We start from the raw sequence: 21,451 nt of genomic DNA on the forward strand, positions 1-21,451 counted from the left end.
AAAAAAGGACGACTGAAATGAAGTGGGTATATTTAATTGGAATTTTGAAAGATTTTACTGGATGTATAAATTTATGAAATTTTATAGAGTTTAACTGATTTTTAGAGATTTCATGTAAAATTTTGATTTAATTCTCTCGAAATCTTATGGGAAGAGTTGAGACTCGTGGATACTTAAAATAAACTATAAAATCTCTTCAATTCCCTCTAATTCCTCAACTTTTCCAAATTCTTTAAATTCTAATTCTAATTGAATACACTAGAATGTTATAAACTTCTTTAAAATTCTAATTGAATACACCCAGATATCTAAAGATTTTAATAAATTATCTTAAAATTCTGATTGAATACACATTGAATTTCAGTTAATCATTTAAAATCCTGATTGAATACCCCTGAATTTATTAAAAAAAATTAAAATCCCTTAAAATCTCAATTGAATACACTCACTAAGTACGCAACCATATACTTATAACAACAACTAATCAAATAGAACTAAAAAAATATGGGGGATCATATCAATCGCACTTACCAAGTATTGAAAGATATCATTTCGAGCAACAAAGTCAGTCTCACAGTCAAGTTCAATAAGACCATCTCCAATGGAACAAACCTTTTAGCCCTCTAAGATATTAATATTTTAATGAACAATACATGGTCATCTTTACCTTCATCTCCAACCGAAGGCCAAAGGGTCATAGGGTTCGTTTTACCCCTACCACAAAAAACCGTCTCCAACCGAGGATTAAAGGGTTATAGGGCTAAACATAATTTATTATTTAAATTTAAAAACTATAACAACTTAAATTTAAAAACTACAAACTTATGTTTAAAAACTACAAACTTATATTTAAAAACTACAACTTAGTATCTACAGCAGGATCTTGTTGCACATCTTTGGTCCAAAAGAAGCATAGAGTTGGTGTTTAAGTTTTATATTGTTAAAAGTTTTTAAAAATGTTGTTTAAGTTTCATGTTGTTAAATGTTTTTTTTTATGTTGCATAATTTTTATATTGGTTAATGTTATTTAATGTTGTTTCATATTGTTTAATGTTGTTTCATGTTACTTAATTTAATTTAATATTGTATAATGGCTTAGGAAGTTATAGGAAAAAAATAGAACTTAAAAAATATATGAAACAAATTTTGTAAAATAGAAGTTATAGGAAACAAATGTTGTCAAATAGAAGTTACAGGAAGTTACAGAAAAAAATAAAATTTTAAAAATGAAGTTATAGGAAGAAAAAAAATTTGTAAAAAACAAAAAAAAAACATAAAAATTAAAATTGTAAAAAAAAAAACAAATAGAAGTTACAGGAACTTCTTTCGTTGCTTCGCACTAAGTGCGAGGGGGATGTCGTTCTGCGTGCTATGGCTCCCTTCACTCCCCATGTTGGAGAAGGGTGCCTGGTCGAAAGAAAGTGTACGAATGGTGGAAACCAGCTTGACAAAGCTGGAGAGATTAGGAATAAGTGTGATTCCCACAGACGGCGCAAAATGTTGATGCACAAAATCGGTGAGGACTTTGGTACAACATAAAGTGTCAAGTTTGTGACATTCGCTAGGTTGCTCTGGTCATTAGTGTGGATAGGTATGTAAATGAATGGAGATAGGGAAGCAAACAACACAAGATGTACGTGGTTCACCCAAATTGGCTACGTCCACGGAGTAGAGGAGTTCTCATTAGTTGTGAAGGGTTTACACAAATACATAGGTTCAAGCTTTCTTTTAGTGAGTTGTAGTGAATAGTTTAGTACAAATGACATTAGGGGTTATTGTAGGAGAATGATCTCCTTTTATAGAAGAAAGTTTCTAGCTTTGTTCTAACATTGACACGTGTCCTGTTGTGATTGACCTCTGATATCGACACGTGTTGCGCTATGATTGGCCTCTGATATCGACATGTGTCGCGTTGTAATTGGCCTCCTGGTTGGAGGAAAAGTCTTGTGGGTCCTTGACAGTATACTGTTGACCGGTGCATAGTAGTTTTGGGATTGGTCAAGTATGGTACAAACATATTATTTTATAACTTTTCGGATAATAACACGTGGCGCAACGAGAACGATTAAAAATCTTATCCGAAATTAGAAATAAAATTATTTTGTATTATTTTATAAATAAAAATAAAAATAATATTTTATTGCCTATTGTCAGGGCTATTAAAGTGCAACGGTGAAGATGCAAAAGGCGATTATTGTTCATTAAGGGCAGTTACTGTTCACTGGGTGGATAGCATAGTATATTACCTGGGGTTCCCATGTTGGAAGTGCTCTTAAGTTTTTTACTTTACCATTTCCTGATGTTTGCACCAGAGAAGACCAAATACAGAATTCTATAATTGTAAAAAATAATGGGTAGTCAACCTAGTCATTGTTAGTGATATAGTTCCCTTTTATTCGCAAAATGAAATTGTAATGCCATTTCCCACTTTTTCTTCTGATCAATGGTAGCATTACATTTTTGGTGGAAGCTGCACTGCCTGGTTTCAGGATGGGTACAACCCAGTGGCGGTTGATATGAAGGGAGACGAGGACAATTCTAGGAGCAATAAGAAGAGAAATCCATTCAATGCTGATTTTTTCGGCTCTCTCTGCTATACTTTCCAGCACGGGAAACTTATAGAGCTCTACGGTGATCTAACCAGGATTGATTCTCGTCTCGATATTTGTTTAGCTTCAGCTTTGGCTAAAAGGGTTATTTATGGTTTGAAGAGTTCCTCTGCTAATAGTGCAAAAGATCTGGTGTCCTCCCCTAGGATCAATATAATCTTTCAGCAGCAGGTATTTCTATTTATACCTTAATTGTCTAAATGTTGTGCACCTTAAGTTCGAAGAGAAATTTTAAATGCAGTTATGCACAATATGTTACAAAATCCACATAGTCATTTGCTAAATGGTACTTGTGGAAGCGCGTATGTAACATCCCACATCGACCAATAGAGAGAGGGTGACGTGCCTTATATGCACATGTGCACCTTCATATAGCACAAGGCCTTTTGGAAACTCACTGGCTTCGGGTTCCATTGGAACTCCGAAGTTAAGCGAGCTCGGGTGAGAGCAATCCCAGTATGGGTGACATACTGGGAAGTTCTCGTGTGAGTTCCCAAAAACAAAACCATGAGGGCGTGATCGGGGCCCAAAACGAACAATATAGTGTTACGGCGGAGTTGACACTAGGATGTGATAGTGTATGCCCTGTCTGATTTTGATAATTTGCAGTCATTTTTCTGCTGACGTATCTGTATAGTCGTTTTACTGCTCATGTGTTTTAATGTACGACTATTAGATCAGCGTAGAACTTTAAAATGAGAGGATGAAAAGCTGAGCTCCTTTATATGGCTATTAACATGCGTGGCTGGGGTGAATGTTTTGGTTACTGGGATGAAAATCCAATTGTTATTGACACATTACGTTTCCTTTGTAGATTTAAGGGCCAATTGTCTTTCGAACGGATTCCAGGATTGCACTTGACTGTGTTAGTATCGTGCCACTTTCACTTGAAGGTTGAAGAGAGTTTGAGTAGCAAAGCTTGGAGATAAAATTGCCTACTAGTTGATGAGTTTTGTAAGTCTTTTCGTCCTCATTTGTCCTGACTTGGGAGGGAGCCCGAGGATTTTCCTACGTCCATGAGTACATTTATTTGTTTATTATGTAGGATATTTCATATGATGCGAATGTGAAATTTGAGAATCGATATTAACATTAAATTTATAAATTGGAACCTATTCACCTCCCTTAAACTAGCATCTTCCTTCATTGAAATATAACATATGAGCACTCTATGACCACTATCTCCTTTCACACCATGGTGGATTTTGCGGATTTCCCAACCATCAATCTCTTTCTTGCAAAGTACTTCTATGACAATGATACATCGCCATGGTAAAGTCTCAAGCCAATGAAACAATTATAACTCATAAGTTTTTCTCCACTTAATATCATGTCATTAGCACAAATGCGACAGAGATGATACACCATGTTCAAACTCATTTCAAGACAGATGAGGACCCAAAGGAAGAGACAAATAAAACCTTCACAAACCCACCACTTGAACCCCAAAACCGAAACCAAAAAGAATTCGCGCTCCCTCACTCTTTCGACAGCCAACAATGGCGAACCTGAGGACGGCGATGGACTCAACCTTCTGGGACTTGAACATTTCTTCGCCTCAGACCCTTGAGGGCTCGGCCAAGGCCACCCCTTTCCTCTCGACGGTGCTCGAGCCAGCCGAGCCCTTAGGATTCAGCAACTCTTTCTTCTGGGTGTTATACCTTCCTACAACCCCAATTCTTACAGGGACTTGGGTTCTTTCTCTCACGAGTCCCTCTGCTCAGACCAGCTACCTCTAACTGGTACACGGCTACAACTTCTTTGCTTAGCTATTGCCTATTGGGTTTTCTCAAATTTATTTTATTTTTCGTTTAATGGATATTCTTTTTCGTTTTACGTGTTTCTGTTGATTGGTTTGTGGTTTGTATGGTTACTGAGAAAATGATGGGAAATGGGTGTGATTCATTTGTTGTTTGTTTGGTTGCTGGGAAAGTTTGGAGAGAAGAACAATTGAAATTGTTGTTATGGGGTTGAATTGGGTAAAGGAAAAAGGTTAGGAAAGATAATTTGTCTCCTGTTTCCTGAGAAATGAACCTTTTTTTTTGTTCTCCAAATTCGTATTTTTGTAAACAATTTTTATGTTACTAATTGCTAAGGAGCCTCTGCTTCTAGGTTTGGTTTGTTCTTTGTTTGATATTTAGGAAGATGTTGGTATATTGTATAAACTTTGGGTTATTGGTGAATTACTTGATGTGAGAAAGAGAGATTGAGTGGAAAGCTTGACAGCCGAACAAAGCTTGTTTGCCTAGTTCTAGTGGTATAGCACATAAAGCATGAATTTTTTGTTGCCTTGTTATTTTACTGATTTGCAAGCGGGTTCTTATGTTTTTCCAGAGCATCAAAGCTTTATCAGGTTTATCAGAGCACTGGTTGGGATTATCCCTATGCTTAGACCAAAGTCATCTCACATTAGCATTCTTAGTTGTCCGACATACTAATTCCCTTGTTACATGATCTGCGTGAAAATAGGTGGCTTGGATTAATTGGGCAGTTCCGCCCGAAGAAACTCTTTTCTTGTATTAAAGCTGAAGTTACCAATGATGAGATGGGGGTCCCTACTTTGAAAGATGTGGTGAAGCATGTCTTGGACAAGTCACTTTATTCGTTTGGATTATGCACACAGCTTCTTTTGTCTCCGTCCTCATCCATAAAGTTGAGCACAGAAGGACATGGTGAGAAAAAAGGACGCCGCAACAAATTGATGCTCTTTCATAAGGCACGCATTTACTTTCCTGTTTTGACCTTTAATCAAATGTTTAAACTGTCAGAATTCCTTTTGTCCCTTGTTTGCCGGCTAGTTTGAGGGATTTATGGGTGTCAATTTCTTCATTTTTTGTACAATTGCTATGGCTAGGTGGATAATTTGTTTACTGATTGGAGTTGTTAGGTTTAAAGTTCTTTTTTGGGTTTGTTCATGCCAGGTTGTAGTATCATCCAACTGCGATTTTTTCTTTCTTTCATATGACAAATTTCTCTTATAGGAATTGAAGTTAAAAATAAGTAATTATAGGGATGTATCACTTGAACTTTACCAGATTCCGTCAGCATGTATAATCTTAAAGTATTGTTTCCTAATTTCTTAATTGTTGAAAAGTAGGGCCTTGTTTGGTCTCTAGGATTGGAACGGAATGGACAAACTGCTATATTGAGGGTATATTAAAGATAGGGGTGAATGATTTTTCATATTGAGGTGATTAGAAGGGGGATATGGAAAATAATCCCTTCTGATCCTTACCATTTTGGTGGATTGGAATGGAAAATAATCCATCTCCTACCTTCAGGTATGCCACAATTTTTTCATTTCTTTCATCAACATACCTTGAATATAGTGGGTTGTCCATTTCAAACCAATCTTAGAGACTAAATGAGGCCACAATTTTTTCATTTCTTTCATCAACATACCTTGAATATAGTGGGTTGTCCATTTCAAACCAATCTTAGAGACTAAATGAGGCCACAATTTTTTCATTTCTTTCCTGAACATACACCTTGTATATAGGTTCGTATATATCAACATGCTTCAAAAATCTTAATTTACAAGTGTCTTCTGTTTACCACTTTTTTTTATAGGTTACATGACTTGATAACATTGCACATATGCACTGCAGGGAACATAGATAAAATTGGAAAGTTTCATGTCTATAAATTAAGAGCCATGTACTGACAAAGTTAATATCAGTACCTTTAACGTTGCACATGTGCTGCCTAAGCTGTTTGAGTGAAAAAGTTCATGCCTGTACCTTTATTTCCTTTATTTATCTTCCTGTTTAAATTATGAGCCATGCATTAAATTTTCTCGACCTTTAAGATGTTTGCAGCTTCCTTACCATGATATTACACTTGAGGCTGCATGGCCTGAACTGTTTGTTGACCATAAGGGAAAATACTGGGATGTGCCTGAGTCAATTTCCTTAGATATGTCATCACTTGTCTCCAAATCTGGATTTCGGTACCACATTGGTGTACATAAAAACAATGGTCATCCCCAGGCAGTTAATTCCATAGATGATGAGGCACCTACTTCTCTAATGCCTGGATTCGGCGCAAAGGCTGCCTTTTCTTATGAAAAAAGCCAAGATCTTTGGAGGCAAAATGAGACACGAAAAGACATCATGATACAGAAAGAAAAGGGTTTGTTTTGGCGGCCATCTTATGATGCGTGTCTTAAAGAACCTCATGCTGCAGTATATGGAGTTTTTGGTAATTTAACACGTTACTCATATTTTCTGTGATAACTTGTATTATCTCGTTACAGTTTTTTGGAAGTTTCATACCAATACTCAGGTGTATATTATAATTTTTTAGTTTATACATTTGCATGTTTTTATACATGTATACATGTTTTGGTACCTCTTAGTTTCATTTATATTGTATGTGTGTAGTTTTCTACTTTAGTATATTAAAAGCCAGTAGACTTAAGGAGTATGTCACCTCGTTTCATGGTGTTCCGTGGTGGTAGGTGTGACTGCAGTAAAAGAAAATAATAGTAATAAAAATAATTCTAGAGACAAATTCTAACAGAACAATTCTATATTTTTATTTTGTGTTTACAAGTCCAGATCTGTTGCCGACAGTATGCAGTATCTTTAGTTTTTACTTTAACTATTTCCTGATGTTTGCCCCGGGGAAGGCCAGATACAAAATTCTTTAATTGTCAATAGTAATCATTGTTAGTGATATAGTTCCCTTTCGCTTGCAAAATTAATTTGTAATGCCATTCTCACTTCTTCTGGTCAATGGTGGCATTACATTTTAGGTGGAAGCTGCACTGCCTGGTTTCAGGATGGGTACAACCCAGTGGCAGTTGATATGAGGGGAGACGAGGGCAATTCTTGGAGCAGTAAGAAGAGAAGTCCATTCAGTGCTGATTTTTTCGGCTCTCTCTGCTATACTTTCCAGCACGGAAAATTTGGAGAGCTCTACGGTGATCTGACCAGGATTGATGCTCGCCTGGATATTTGTTCAGCTTCATGTTTGGCTAAAAGGGTGATTAATGGTTTGAAGAGTTCCTCAGCTAATAGTGCAAAAGATCCGATGTCCTCCCCTAGGATCAATCTAATCTTTCAGTAGCAGGTATTTCTATTTATTCCTTAACTTTTTAAATGTTTCACACCTTAAGTTGTAAGAGATATTTTAAATGCAGTTATGCACAATGTGTTACAAAACCTGCATCGTCCCCATCAAATCCTCAAAACAAATCTTCCTCAAAATATTCCATCTTCACCTCCAAAATACCCACAATGTTTAAAAACGTCAATCTGGGAAAGCTATGCGTTGTGCCTTCTTTTCTTCGCCACGGTTAAACGACTTGGTAGAAAAATCTGAAATTTTGGGACAATCATCTTGAAAGACTCACGAACATCCTTCAATTGAAATCTCTAAAATTCATTCGTTTGATCACTTTTTACTCAAGAGGAAGTTGAATGCCTTGCATTGAAAATACATAACAAAGTATCAAAATTCTACCAAAATAACCAATAAACTATAACTAAGAATAGGGTAAAATATATGGTATAATATGTACTCATCAAATACTCCCAAACTTAGCTTTTGTCTGTCCTCTAGCAAAACAAAACTCAAAAACAAAAAATAAAAACTAACAAACTAAAAACTTTAACAAAAATTGACTAAGACAATTTTCACTTTCAAGTTGCAATCCATAAAAAATGTTAAAATTAGAACATCTTTTAAAAAATTCCAACCAATACCACCACAGAGTCTAAGCCATTTAGAATTAATTAGAAAAAAACTCATGAACTTCATTTGGTATAAAATGAATCAACATGGTTAAAAAGACTCGACTAAAACCCTTACCACTTGTCCATTTTAGTTAATACTTACTAACTTCAAACATAACTATTTTGAAGTTAACCTAAAACACTTACCACCACAGAGTCTAGTCCATCCGAACTCCAAAGTTAAACGACTTTGAACGTAGTACTAGGATGGGTGACCGCCTAGAAAGTCCTCGTGTTGCATCCCTCACAGCCGACCCCACATGGTGGGAAAAGGCTTAAGAAAAAGAAGAAGAAGATAGTAATAAAAGTGGTTGTGCAATGTTAGTTCACTTAAATTTTCGATCCAACCCATGTATTGAGTTTTAGGTCAATGGCTCCCAAACCACAAGGGCTTTGGGGCACTAGGTGTAGATGCCCCTAAGGACTTACTAACTCGAGCTGAAAAGGCTATGAAACCAACTAACCACCTCATCCCATGCCAAGACTCTACTATTTGACGCGAGATCACTGCTGATTAGGCATGACTGACCTAGTTACTAAGCAAAGTCTTGGTGGAACAATTATTACTTTATTTATAACAATAAAAAAATTATTACTTTATTTATAACAATAAATAAACTTTATTTTTTTTAGAACAAAAATATAAAAAATTAACTTAGATGAAAAGCAAGTGCTTCAATCTCACCCCCACAAATCATGTTGGTGTGAATGTGCTAATTGTGAAAGGATAACTCATGAATTAGTGCCAAAACAACAATAAATAGAAAAGACTCTACTGTGGAATTAATTTCCACCATGCCCATTTGTTCAAATGTTTAAAATAATCTATGAATATTAACTTAAAAAGAATGAAAAATTTTAGCATACTTAAACATTAAAAATCTAAAAATTTTACCTTTCCACCCCTAAACTTAAATCACACATTATCCTCAAGGTGCGGAAAAATTAAAGAAAGAAAACAAAAATATTAAAACCATAAAAACTGAAAAATAGCTAACAAAGACAAAAGAAAATAAAAGAAAGAAACAATAAAAGAAAATATAAAATAACAAAGGAAACAGGAACAGAAATAAAAGAAAAGACAATGAAACCGACACACCTGCGATTCGAAGTGGTGACCTGCTGACAAGAAAGAAACAGAGGCGCTGGAAAATATTGGGAAAAGAAGCAAAATTTCAGTGCTCTGGAGAGTTGAATCCGTGACAGGAAACATGAACTAGAGGCCCATTTCCTCATCTCTCCTAACTGGCGCCGTACCCACGAGCCCAGAGCCGTGAAAGCTCTCTCCTTAATTTCCTCTTTCCCTTCATTTCTCATGGAACTGAAACCCTAGCTTCCATCATCAACCCAGAACGTCAAAACATGAATCCATCTCCATCTCTGTCAAAAACGGAACCCAGCCATGGCGATCTTTGATTCTAGCCCAGATTGTCACCATCGTGCATTCCTCTGCGAAAACCGAGGTAAAGATCTCTCATTCTCTCTGCGATTATGGTCTCCACTTGGCGATATCTGAAATAAAAATGCATCCAACCATTTCTCCCGCTCGTTTTCACAACCGAAGCTCAAATGAAAACGAAATTCTAACTCATGCATGTATGTTTTCTGTATGTGGACTTGGGGATCCGAGTAAGGCCCCGGGGAATAGGAAATGCAAGGAGCAATGGCTCACAAATGAAGGTGCTGTACACACAGCAAAGATGGCTGCAAGAACTCGGATCTACAAAATGAAAGGTAAATCAAATCCCTCCACTGCGTTAAAATTAAGCATGGTTTAATATCTCTGAAAGTCATACGGATTTGTGAAATGTTTCTCTCATGCATTTATAGACCTAAAATTTCGTCAATGCTCATGTAATTTTCTGTGACATGGCTTTGATGAATGCCCACCTCTGTGTTGCCTGGACCAGCCCCAAACTATATGTAAAACAATATTTTAATGAAATATGAGAGTGAGTGAGCGAAAGATAAATGTTGATGAATGGATGATGAATGCTCACATAAATGTTGAAGAATGGATGACTGATGAATGCGTATTTTTGTATCTTTATTGTTTTGTTTATAGAAGAGTAAGGTTTATATCCCCCTTCTTTTTCATGTATTTTTTTTCTTTTTTCTTGTATTACGGGGACTTAGGTTTATGTCTCCCTTGACTAGGTGTAACTTACTTTTTGTTATTAATAAAATTCTCCTCATACCGTTTAGGTTTTCTAAAAAAATAAAATAACAAAAGCAATAAACTACTATGGAACGCTTCCCATTTTCAACCAGGGATAAGCCTCTCAACAGAGAGCAGGAAATCCAACATAGGTTTGAAATTTGATGAATACTTTCCACAACTTTGTTTTTTAATTTTTAATTTTAATTCTTTCAGAGTGTTCGTCCTGTAATGTTTGGCAAAGCTAGAACGTCATTATTCAAGCATAATTCGATGCAAATAAGTTTGTTTGGCAAACATTGATCAACTAGCCATTTGCACTGCATTTTTTATCTAACAAATACGAGAACGCTTTCACATAACATCAATACTATTACATGCTATACCACATTATTAACAATAAGCTTCTATTCGCATATACCATTTGCTCGAAGTTTGTTTCTGATCCGACACATATGTGCCACAGCATCACAGATGTTCAATCTTTCTCTAGGCAACTCCGTTTAGCAAGCAACACCAATTTCTAAAACAGAGATTAAACTTTCTATGATTAGGATGCGATTCCTTGCCCTCCCCTCATTAGGATGATTGCTCTCTTGAACAAGAACGGGATCCAAAACCTCTTCCACTTGCTTAGGTAGAGCTGCCTTCACAAAGCTATAAAGGTTTGAAGTTCCCTGAAACATGTCATCGGTCGGTCTTTTTCCTGTAAATATTTCCAACAGGAGGATGCCAAAGCTGTACACATCACCTTGTGTCCACACTTCATGTCCCATGCCATATTCTGCATTCCACAATTCAGAACATTAGATTCTAATTTTCTAGTGAAGTGCTAAAAGCTCATTTCATGTTTGAAAATTTTAAAATAAATACTGCACAATTTTAAAATACTAGCTAGGGAAAAATAAACCACCAAGTGTATTTACCTGGAGGAGCATAACCAATGGTTCCCTTGATCCCTAAAGAGCTTGATTGATTTCCCGAAGAATTTTCAGCAGCTTTTGGTAGGAACCTCACCAACCCGAAGTCACCTACATGTGCAACCATGTCCTCATTGAGAAGAATATTGCTGGGTTTGAGGTCGCAATGAACTATTGGTGTCTCACAATGATGATGGAGATAATCCAATGCCATAGCAACATCAATAACAATATTCAACCTCTGAGAAATTGTTAAGCTCCTTGGCCTCTCATTTGTCTCACCAATTGTATGAATTGGATACAGCCATTCCTCCAAGCTCCCGTTAACCATGAACTCATAAATTAAGGCCTTGAAGTTGTGACCGCGATAATCAAAACCAGAACATGCTGAGAGTACCTTGACAAGATTACGGTGTCTAATATTTCTGAAAGCCTCGCACTCAGCAATAAAACTTTTGTAAGCTCCGCGACGAACGAGGTTGAGTACCTTGATGGCAACTGTAGTTTCACCTTGCTCAAATACTCCTTTATAAACGGACCCAAAACTGCCCATACCGACCAAGTTGGTTGAGGAGAATCCATTTGTTGCCTTTAGAAGACTTTGGTAAGACACCTGGGGAAATTTGTCTGAATCAGTTGCAGCTTGACCCTTTTTGTCCCTCCGTGAGCAATAAAGGTACAAAAAGGTTAGTGCAAAAATGACTCCAAGAATCCCACAAACGAGGGAGAGAACCAATTTCATGGTTAAGCTCAATCCTTTCTTTTTTGCATGCTGAAGTTTGCACTTTGGCAAATGAAACTCAGGTATGCCCCCACAAAGCTTGCTATTTCCTTCAACTGATGTCGCCGTTGCATTCTTGAACACTCCTTTGATCGGCAACATGCCCTCAAAATTGTTATAAGATAGATTCAGAGATTCCAAAAATACAAAACCTTCTAAGAATTCTGGAATGGTGCCTGACAAGTTGTTGTGAGAAAGATACAATTTTGAAAGACCTCTTAGTGAACTCAAAGTTGATGGAATTGTCCCATTGAAGAAATTTCCATGCATGTCTAGGTACTCTAATTTTATACAACTAACAAGACTAGCCGGAATTTTACCGAATAACATGTTATCAGAGATATCTAAATACTCTAGATTTATTAAAATTCCTATGTTCTCTGGCAGGGAGCCTATAAACTGATTTTGTCCTAAACTCAAATTATACAAGTTCAGCAGACCAAAGATTTCTTGCGATATGATACCGCTGAAATTGTTGGCACCAAGATGTAAGATCCTCAAATTCTGACACTCTGCTAAACTCGGCGGGATATTGCCTTGAAGTTTGTTGCCTGCTAAGCTTAACACATTTAATTGACTTAAATTTCTGAAAGAGGATGGAAGATTGCCAGAGAGAGAGTTCCCATAAAAAGTTAATTGATATAACTTGTGCAGCTTTCCCAGACCAGGGGGAATGTGACCTGAAATTTGGTTCTCGTCCATCCCCAAAAGCTCTAAGTTAGCCAGATTTACTATCTCATTCGGGATACTTCCTAATATTTTATTTTGAGCTACAATGAAGATTTGAAGAGAAGAAGACAGGTTTCCTATGCACTGAGGTAACGTGGCCCAAAAATTGTTGGTAGACATTTGGAGAATTTCTAAATGGGTGGCGTTGGTCAAATCGCAGAGAAAGGTCAAGTCATCAATTCCCCCACTTCCGAGATGGTTGTCAGCAAGGATTAACCACTCAAGCTTATGCAAATTCGTCAATGGAGGGACTTTTCCATGCAGGTGGTTAACTCCGATCGCCAAGCTAAATAGATTTGAGGCATTTGATAATGAAACAGGAATAGATCCACTGAATTGGTTACTGGTAATAGAAAATGTTTGGAGACTCGGAAAGACCATACCTAAGTTTGAGGGTAGACTCCCTTGGATTTCGTTGTCTACCATGGAAAGGACTGTGAGAGAAGAGAGATTAAAGATTGAGGGAGGAAGCATACCCGAAAAGCTATTTCCATCAAAAGCAAGAAAGCTAAGATTGGTCATTCGGCCAAAAATATCCGGGACAGTGCCACTCAAATTATTAGAAGTTGCGGAGAACCCTTTAAGAGATGATAAATTGCTAAAAGGAGGAGGGACTCCCCCTGTAAAGTGGTTATAGTGGATGTGAAAAAATCTCAACTTTGACAAGAGGCCAAGCTCCTTTGGAATCTTTCCCATCAGCACATTGAAACCAATACCGTGCCGGAAGAGCTGAAGGCAACGCGACAAGTTAGTGGGAATTTCTCCACTCAGTGAATTGTTGTTTAACCGTAGTTGTTGCAATCTGTGCAGGCGGCTGAATTCTGGAGGAATTTCATGGCCTAAGCTGTTGTTCCGGAGATCAATGACTCTCAAAAAACTCAAGTTCCCAATATGCGGCGATATAGATCCTGCAAGTCTGAAGGACCGCAGGCTCAACCTTGTGACCCTCTTATGACGACGACCACATGTAACGCCATGCCAAGAGCAAAAGTGGATGGTTTCATTCCATGAAGTCAGGACTTCAAAAGGGTCATGAGTTATGCTAGCTTTGATTTCAAGCAAAGCGAGTCTATCTGTCTCATTTCCCGGAAGGGCGAAACAAGGAAGGCAAGAGTGAAGAATGAAAGCATGCAAAAAAAAGGATGACAAAAACACTGCAGAAATGGAGTTGTAAAACCCCATCCCCATGATGATGATATTTGTTTTGTGCGAAAGTAGAAATTGAGTTGTAAAAAGGTTGAGCTGTATTGATTGTTTGTCTAGCAGCTTTAGCAGCATCCAATTTATAATCATAATCAGAGTGCTCTGTGCGTAGTGGATCAGCCACCCCAATCGCTATCGTACTCGATGAGGGATGTCCTGACAAAAAAATATATCTTTTTCTCTTAATTTTATGAATAAATTCAATATAAATCTAATTTTGTGAACCTAATATTAGGAATGTTCACTTTTTTGAAATTATTGTATTCATTCTTTAACTTAAAACAAATGAAAAAAGAGAGATATTAGTTTTGTATGAAATTTCTCTTTGATTATAAACCGTATGACACAACGACTAACTTGATGAATGTGTTGTTCTTGTTGAGAAACTTTTATGGGTACTAAAAATACAAGTTAGGTGGCGTATTATTCTACGTGTTATAATAAAGGTGGACGACAAGGTTGATATAACTTACTTCTTATGTATATTGATAAAAAAACAAAAAAACAAATTCACGAGTTACAAGTTGAGTGAAATAATAACACCATATGGTCGTGTTTGAATACATAAAAAATTGCTCGTTCCTGTTCATATCGATAGTATGCCAATAAAACAATAGTTAGCTTTGGTATTGTACAATGACAATTCCTAATTTTGGTGCATTATTGTGTCATTTGTTTATGCCAACAAATAATGTTCGTCCTCACTCCTCTAGTTCCAGATTGGGTGCGGGCTTGCGTCTTGTGAATGGATTGAGGATATACACAAAAGAATAGGTCATGGGAATTTAGGTATGGGCAAGGCTGAGATCAAGCAACCACTGCGGCAGAGGCGGCTTTGGGGGACTAAAAGGTGCAATTGTACATGGTTCCAAATTTATTTGAAAGGACTTTAATATTTATATTAAAAAAAAACTTTTTTTTATTAGTACTATAAAATCTCATTGTGTACTCCTTATAATAAAATGCCGAGATTCTCTAGAAAAAAAAAAAAAAAAAAAAAGGAAACAAAGAGAGTCGCAAGATTATAGCAAGCCGTATTACTCACGAAAGCCGTATTGTCTAAAGGGGTAAGATGAAGCAAAGGGTCCCGAGGTTAGCATTCAAAACTTTCTACGTACTTTTTTGAGATAGCATTTGGTCTTAGGATTGGTACTAATGAAGTGATCAGAGAGCCACTTCCTGTTCTCTAGCCGCGTCTAACCACTATGAGTCATTAGAAAAAGATCCAACTGTTTTTTTTAATAAAAGGGGACCAGCTGGTGACTTTGCCACGACAGTCCATTCTTCTGGGGGTAGGGAAGACTCACATAGGCATTTCAGCCTCCTCCTGGCCACCATCGTGCGATTCACCAGCACTAGGAATCGAACTCAACACATGTCGTGTGGAATACGGGTCTAAAATTCATCCCCAACCACTGGGTCACCCCATGGTGGTTGAAAAAGATCCAACTGAACCACCTGAAATTTAATTCTTTTTGTTTCTTCCAGCAACTCGTATAGGGAAAGAATGACACGTAGACTGCTATCAGAGTCTGAAATACTAGTAAATAATAACATAACCAACTTCCGTAAATAGCCAAACAAGGCATGCCCAAGTCGCTGATGCCTTAACTAAATCTTCTTAATCTTGTCACCATTCCCACTATGTACCTGATTTACTCTGCTAGGAGCCTAGGAGCCACATCGTCGACATAATACAACCCCTTTCTCTTAGTACCATGCCTAATTACAACCCTAGTTTGGATATCCGGAAGTAAGCAAAAAAATAGAAACATTAGTACGATATAACCCAATTGATTGATAATCTGACTGACTGATAAAAGATGATTTGATAATTCCGGAAGAAGCAAGGTATTGTGTAAGGATAAAGATGAGGTGAGTGCAATTGGACCAGCCTCTGATCCGAGATAATATTTCCATTGGCAGTGACAACACTCTCTGTTGGAGGATGAATGATGGATGAAAGAAAGACTCATCATGCGGCATGTGGTCACGATCTCTAGAAGCAATTTAGACATTTCCCGAATTTTCTGAATTATCCCGATCAACAGAGAGAGATACTTGATAAAAAAAAAGACAATATTGTCTTCTCTCCCATGGTTGCAGTAGGCTTAGGTTTAAGATTTTCAATGTCTATTGCCAAGAACAAGCCGCATGACAAGAATTAGGATTATTGTGCTACTTAAAAAACATGAAGAGGCACCGGGTAAATTTTGGTTATGTGTAGGATTAATGATTATTCAAAACACAAGACAATCAACGAAGTGTAGGGCAATGACATCCAAGGAAGCTACATGACATGAATAGTTTTTTGGGTTTAGGTTTTTTCCTTTTTTTTTTTTTTTTTTTTTTTCCGGAAAAGAGACAAGCCGTGACCCTTTTTTTTTTTATATAGAAAACCTTGATTATACGAGCGAAATTTTATTGATAATGAAAAAAGTTCCACCTAGTCAAGATAGATGTAAACCTAACCCTTCATAATACAAGAAGAAAAAAAAAAAAAGGATTGAAAATGCATGAAAAGGAAGGGGGACATAATATTTTACCCTTCTAGAAACGAAAACAATAATGATACAAGGAAAAAGGAGGGGGGGACCTGAAACCTAACCCCTCCATAACCAAACCTAAAAGTCTAAACCTGTAAAACAAACTAAGTTAGATCACAGGTTAAGAAAATAAAATAAGAAAGTGAGACAAACCTATATGTCGAGGTGCACATTCATTTGAGAAGCGGAAGCCGGTAAAGGCAGCATAGTCTGAAAACAAAGCAGTATGAGCCACCAGCAGAGGGGAATCATGCCATACCAAAGTTGGAGAAGACGAACCTATATTAGCAAAGTTGTATGCAACAACATTCCCTTCAAAATATATGTGAGAGGTGTAGAAAGTCATCTTTCGAATGCGATCTAAACAAATAGACCATTGCGTACGAAGAGGCCAAGGAGGGTCAAAAGCAGTCAATTGGAAAGCAAAAATAATACTAGAATAGTCACTTTCCAACCAAAGACAATGCCATCCCCGCTAATATGCAAACTCTACACCAATAATAATTGCTGATAATTCTGCATAGAAAGAGTTACAATGACCAATCTGATACCAAGATAAAAGTGTAAAACTTTTTTTCTTTTTTGACGGTACGAGGGAAATTTTATTGATAACGAAAAAGAAGTTACACTTTATCATTTTCCGAAGTTAAAGTTGGAGAAGACAAGCCCATGTTAGCAAAATTGTCCGCAACAAAATTTCCTTCGTGATATATGTGAGATGCGTAGTAAGTCATTTTTCAAAAATGAAACACTCCCGGTACTGTTCACTTTTAACGAAAAACCACGTTTTTACCTTTTCCGTGGTACTATTCACTATTCACTATACCTTTATTTGTTATTTTTCATTAAAACTAAAATATTTTTAGACTTTTCGTTAGTTTTCATTTTTGTGAATGTGGTCCAAACAAATACACCATTGCTTACGAAGAGGCCAATGAGAATCAAAATCAGACGACTAAAAAGGGTAAAACTTGATGAGAGTTTTTGGGTTTGTATTTTTGTGTTGTATTCTTCTGTCAAGTACAAGTATAAGCATATCTAGGTACACGAAATCCCCAAATTACAAAGCTATAATAAATAAGGAAGTTGACTCACGCAGAACAACATTCTGGATGGTGGATCCACACCTAAGACTATCGTAATCATTGACGCATGGTTGAATTGCCCAACACTAACAGAACTATTGAAAGTGAACGTTGGCAAAAGACTTGGAGTATGTGTCAGTTGACATGACGGTCAGCAAAGGTTTCCAAGAGTTGGAGCAATAGTGCATACTCTTTCACACAAACATAGCCCTCTATATTTGGTCACGCCAACCTAATCCGTATGTATATTTTAGTGTACACAAAATATGAACCGGTACATCACGTGTCATAATATAAATAGAGGAATACTTCAAAAAAAACCTTCTTCCTGCTTCTATTATGACATGTAATGTACTAACTTGTGTTATAAGTACATGGAAAAATCTCTCTTCTAAGGATTGTCAAATTTTATTGCCAATAGATGGTGGCAAATAGGCACTGTTATAAATCGTGTTCGATTCCCCATTTAAAGTAGTGGTGAAATTAGATTGTTGATTTGAATTCATGCTTTGAACGTGTAATCAAGACTTACACAACTAATTAATTTGCAAAGTAGGCCAGTAATACTTGACCTATGAGAAGCTATATCAAATCATGATGTAAAACCCAAGAAATTAAATGAAATCATCATTTTCAGATGAACTAGTTTGGCTAAAATGCATCTGTTTTCAGCTTTCAACTTGCTTTTTGGAATATACATAGCACTGGCCTACAAGTACTTTAGCTAGTGTTGGAAAATTTCTCCTGCATAATTTAGTCCAGTCAATTATTGATGGTCTCTCAGTGTTGGAAAATGGATGCATAGATGGGGAAAGAGATCCTCTCCGGATCTCTGTCCACCAAACTCAGTGAACCGGACCCTTAAAATTTGATCCAACGGCTAAAGTTATTATAACTTTTAAAGGGGCTCCTGTTTTTAGTTGTTTGATCAAATTTCAAGGGCCCGGATCACTGGATTTGGTGAGAGAGATCCGGACCCATAGATAGCTTTCCATTGCCAATTATTACAAGCCTACCAAATTGCTTACTCAGAAGTCCTACGGGACTTGGCATCAGTCAAGCACTAGTTTGTGTATCCAATATCTGTTATTTTCCAACACTAATGATGAGTTTAAATATACGAAGAAATAGCACTTAAAGTAGTCCGTAATGATTTTTTTTTTTTTTTTTTTTAAGTGCAAGTAACAACTTTGGAATTTCTTTCAACTCACTCAATCAATGGTTCGAGATTACTCATTTCATCACTGAAAGCCTTCAGTAAAATCTCATTATAGACTTTGTGTAGGTCAACTGTCGAGTATCGATCGTCTGCCATTGTTGCAAAATACTTAAGTCACCGGTGTGAGAACACTTATGGTTTGTAACTCGGTATTTATATGTGCTTTTATGGGTGTGCCCTTTGATCATAGAGTACAATATGGTGTTTTGTGCTCAAAGTGGTAAGCAAAAATAAAAAAATTTTGTGCCTCTGTTCTGAAAAAGTTATCAGATGACTTTCCCCATCCATATTAGCCCAATTTTTGTTATTGTGCCCAATAGGTTATATTTTGAAAATGAAAATGTCAAAATTTGAAATAAATCAGAAAATTTCATAAAATCAAGATGGAACACACAACAAAATCCAATGTCTCAGCTGTAAGAAGGATCAAGTAGTAGAAATGGAAACATCACAATTCAGCAAAAAGATGTTCGCATGTTCCACAGACACAAACAAATTGTGCGCTACCGTCTATTTATAGACACTAAAAGTTTTTGTGCCTATATATAATTATTGGTCTGACAACTAATGTATGCACTACTTGGCATGGCTTCGTGCCCACTAATGTGTTTGTGTCCATTTCTTTTTACATTGAGTACAATACATTGTATCCTTTATTGAATGGACGCTGTTCCACCATATTAGTGTTCTCAAAGACACAAACTCTTCATTTGTGTACACCAAATCCCATATTTTTCGTAGTGTTTCAGCAACTTTTGGTAGGAACCTCACCAACCCAAAGTCACCTACATGTGCAATCATATCCTCATTGAGAAGAATATTGCTAGGTTTGAGGTTGCAATGAACTATTGGCGTCTCACAATGACGATGGAGATAATCCAATGCCATAGCAACATCAAAAACAATATTCAAACTCTGAGAAATTGTTAAGCTCCTTGGCCTCTCATTTGTCTCACCAATTGTATGAATTGGATATAGCCATTCCTCCAAGCTCCTGTTAGCCATGAACTCATAAATTAAGGCCTTGAAGTCGTGACCGCGATAATCAAAACCAGAACATGCTGAGACTATCTTGACAAGATTACGGTGTCCAATATTTCGGAAAGCCTCGCACTCATAAATAAAACTTTTGTAAGCCCTGCTAAATGAACATGGTTGAGTACCTTGATCGCAATTGTAGTTTAACTTTGCTCAAGTATTCCCTTATAAACGGACCCAAAACTGCCCATAACGACCAAGTTGGTTGAGGAGAATCCATTTGTTGCTCTTAGAAGACTTTGGTATGACACATCTGGGGAAGTTTGTCTAAATCACTTTAAGTGCGATCTTTTTTATCCCTCCGTGAGCAATAAAGGTACAAAAAGGTTAGTGCAAAAATAACTCCAAAAATCCCACGAATGAGAGAGAGAACCAATTTCATGGTTAAGCTCAATCCTTCCTTTTTTGGATGCTGGAGAGTTGCACTTTGGCAAATGAAACTCAGATATGCCCCCAGAAAGCTTGCTATTTCCTTCAACTGATGTCGCCATTGCATTCTTGAACACTCCCTTGATCGGCAACATGCCCTCAAAATTGTTATAAGATAGAGTCAGAGATTCCAAAAAATTCAAACGTTCTAAGAATTCTGGAATTGCTCCTAACAAGTTGTCAGAAAGATAGAATTCTGTAAGAACTCTTAGTGAACTCAAAGTTGATGGCATCGTCCCATGGAAGAAATTTCCATGCATGTCTAGGTACTCTAATTTTATACAACTAACTACACTTGCTGGAATTTCACTGAATAACATGTTTTCAAAGATATCTATATACTCAAGATTTATTAAAATTCCTACATTCTCTGGTAGGGAGCCGAGAAAATGATCTTGAGGTAAACTAAATATATACAAGTTCAACAGACCAATGATTTCTTGCGATATGATACCACTAAAACTGTTCTCACCAAGATATAAAAGCCTCAAATTCTGACACACTATTAAACTTGGCAAGATATTGCCTGGAAGTTGTTGCCTTCTAAGCTTAACTCATTTAATTGACTTAAATTTCCGAAAGAGGATGTAAGATTGCCAAAGAGAGAGAGTTCCTACTCACATTTAATAGATATAACTTGTGAACCTTTCCTACACCCGGGGGAATGTGACCTGATAATTGGTTCTCAACATCCCCAAAACCTCCAGGCTAGCCAAATTTACAATCTCATTCGGGAAACTTATATTTTATTTTGTGCAAAATGGAAATCATTTATTTTTTTTTATTTTTTTATTTCTGAACGGATGGAAATCATTTTTAGAAATTAGATGTGGAAAAACACAGAATTAACAATTTGACGAGTAACATGATGATACTAGAAATCAAGTAAACATAACAAAAGGCATGAATTATTCATGGAAATTGTGAAATCAGAAGAAATTTGTACATGTTACTTCAAATAACAAAATACCTGAATTCGAAGATAAAGCCAGGGAA

The 21,451-nt window shown here is 36.7% G+C and overlaps 2 pseudogenes across 1 annotated transcript; one reads left to right on the top strand and one right to left on the bottom strand.

The window, feature by feature from the left end:
* The first annotated feature begins 4,003 nt into the window (after window positions 1-4,003).
* Window positions 4,004-7,794, top strand: LOC148695563 (protein TRIGALACTOSYLDIACYLGLYCEROL 4, chloroplastic-like; annotated as a pseudogene). The gene is made up of 4 exons (XR_015963989.1): window positions 4,004-4,351; window positions 5,079-5,325; window positions 6,428-6,809; window positions 7,366-7,794. The product of XR_015963989.1 is annotated as a protein TRIGALACTOSYLDIACYLGLYCEROL 4, chloroplastic-like (transcript).
* A 3,014-nt stretch (window positions 7,795-10,808) lies between these two features.
* Window positions 10,809-14,117, bottom strand: LOC148695564 (uncharacterized; annotated as a pseudogene).
* Window positions 14,118-21,451: the final 7,334 nt, after the last annotated feature.

Source organism: Pyrus communis, chromosome 7 (genome assembly GCF_041283825.1).
Source record: "Pyrus communis isolate YQ-2024b chromosome 7, ASM4128382v1, whole genome shotgun sequence".
Classification (NCBI taxonomy): domain Eukaryota; kingdom Viridiplantae; phylum Streptophyta; class Magnoliopsida; order Rosales; family Rosaceae; genus Pyrus; species Pyrus communis.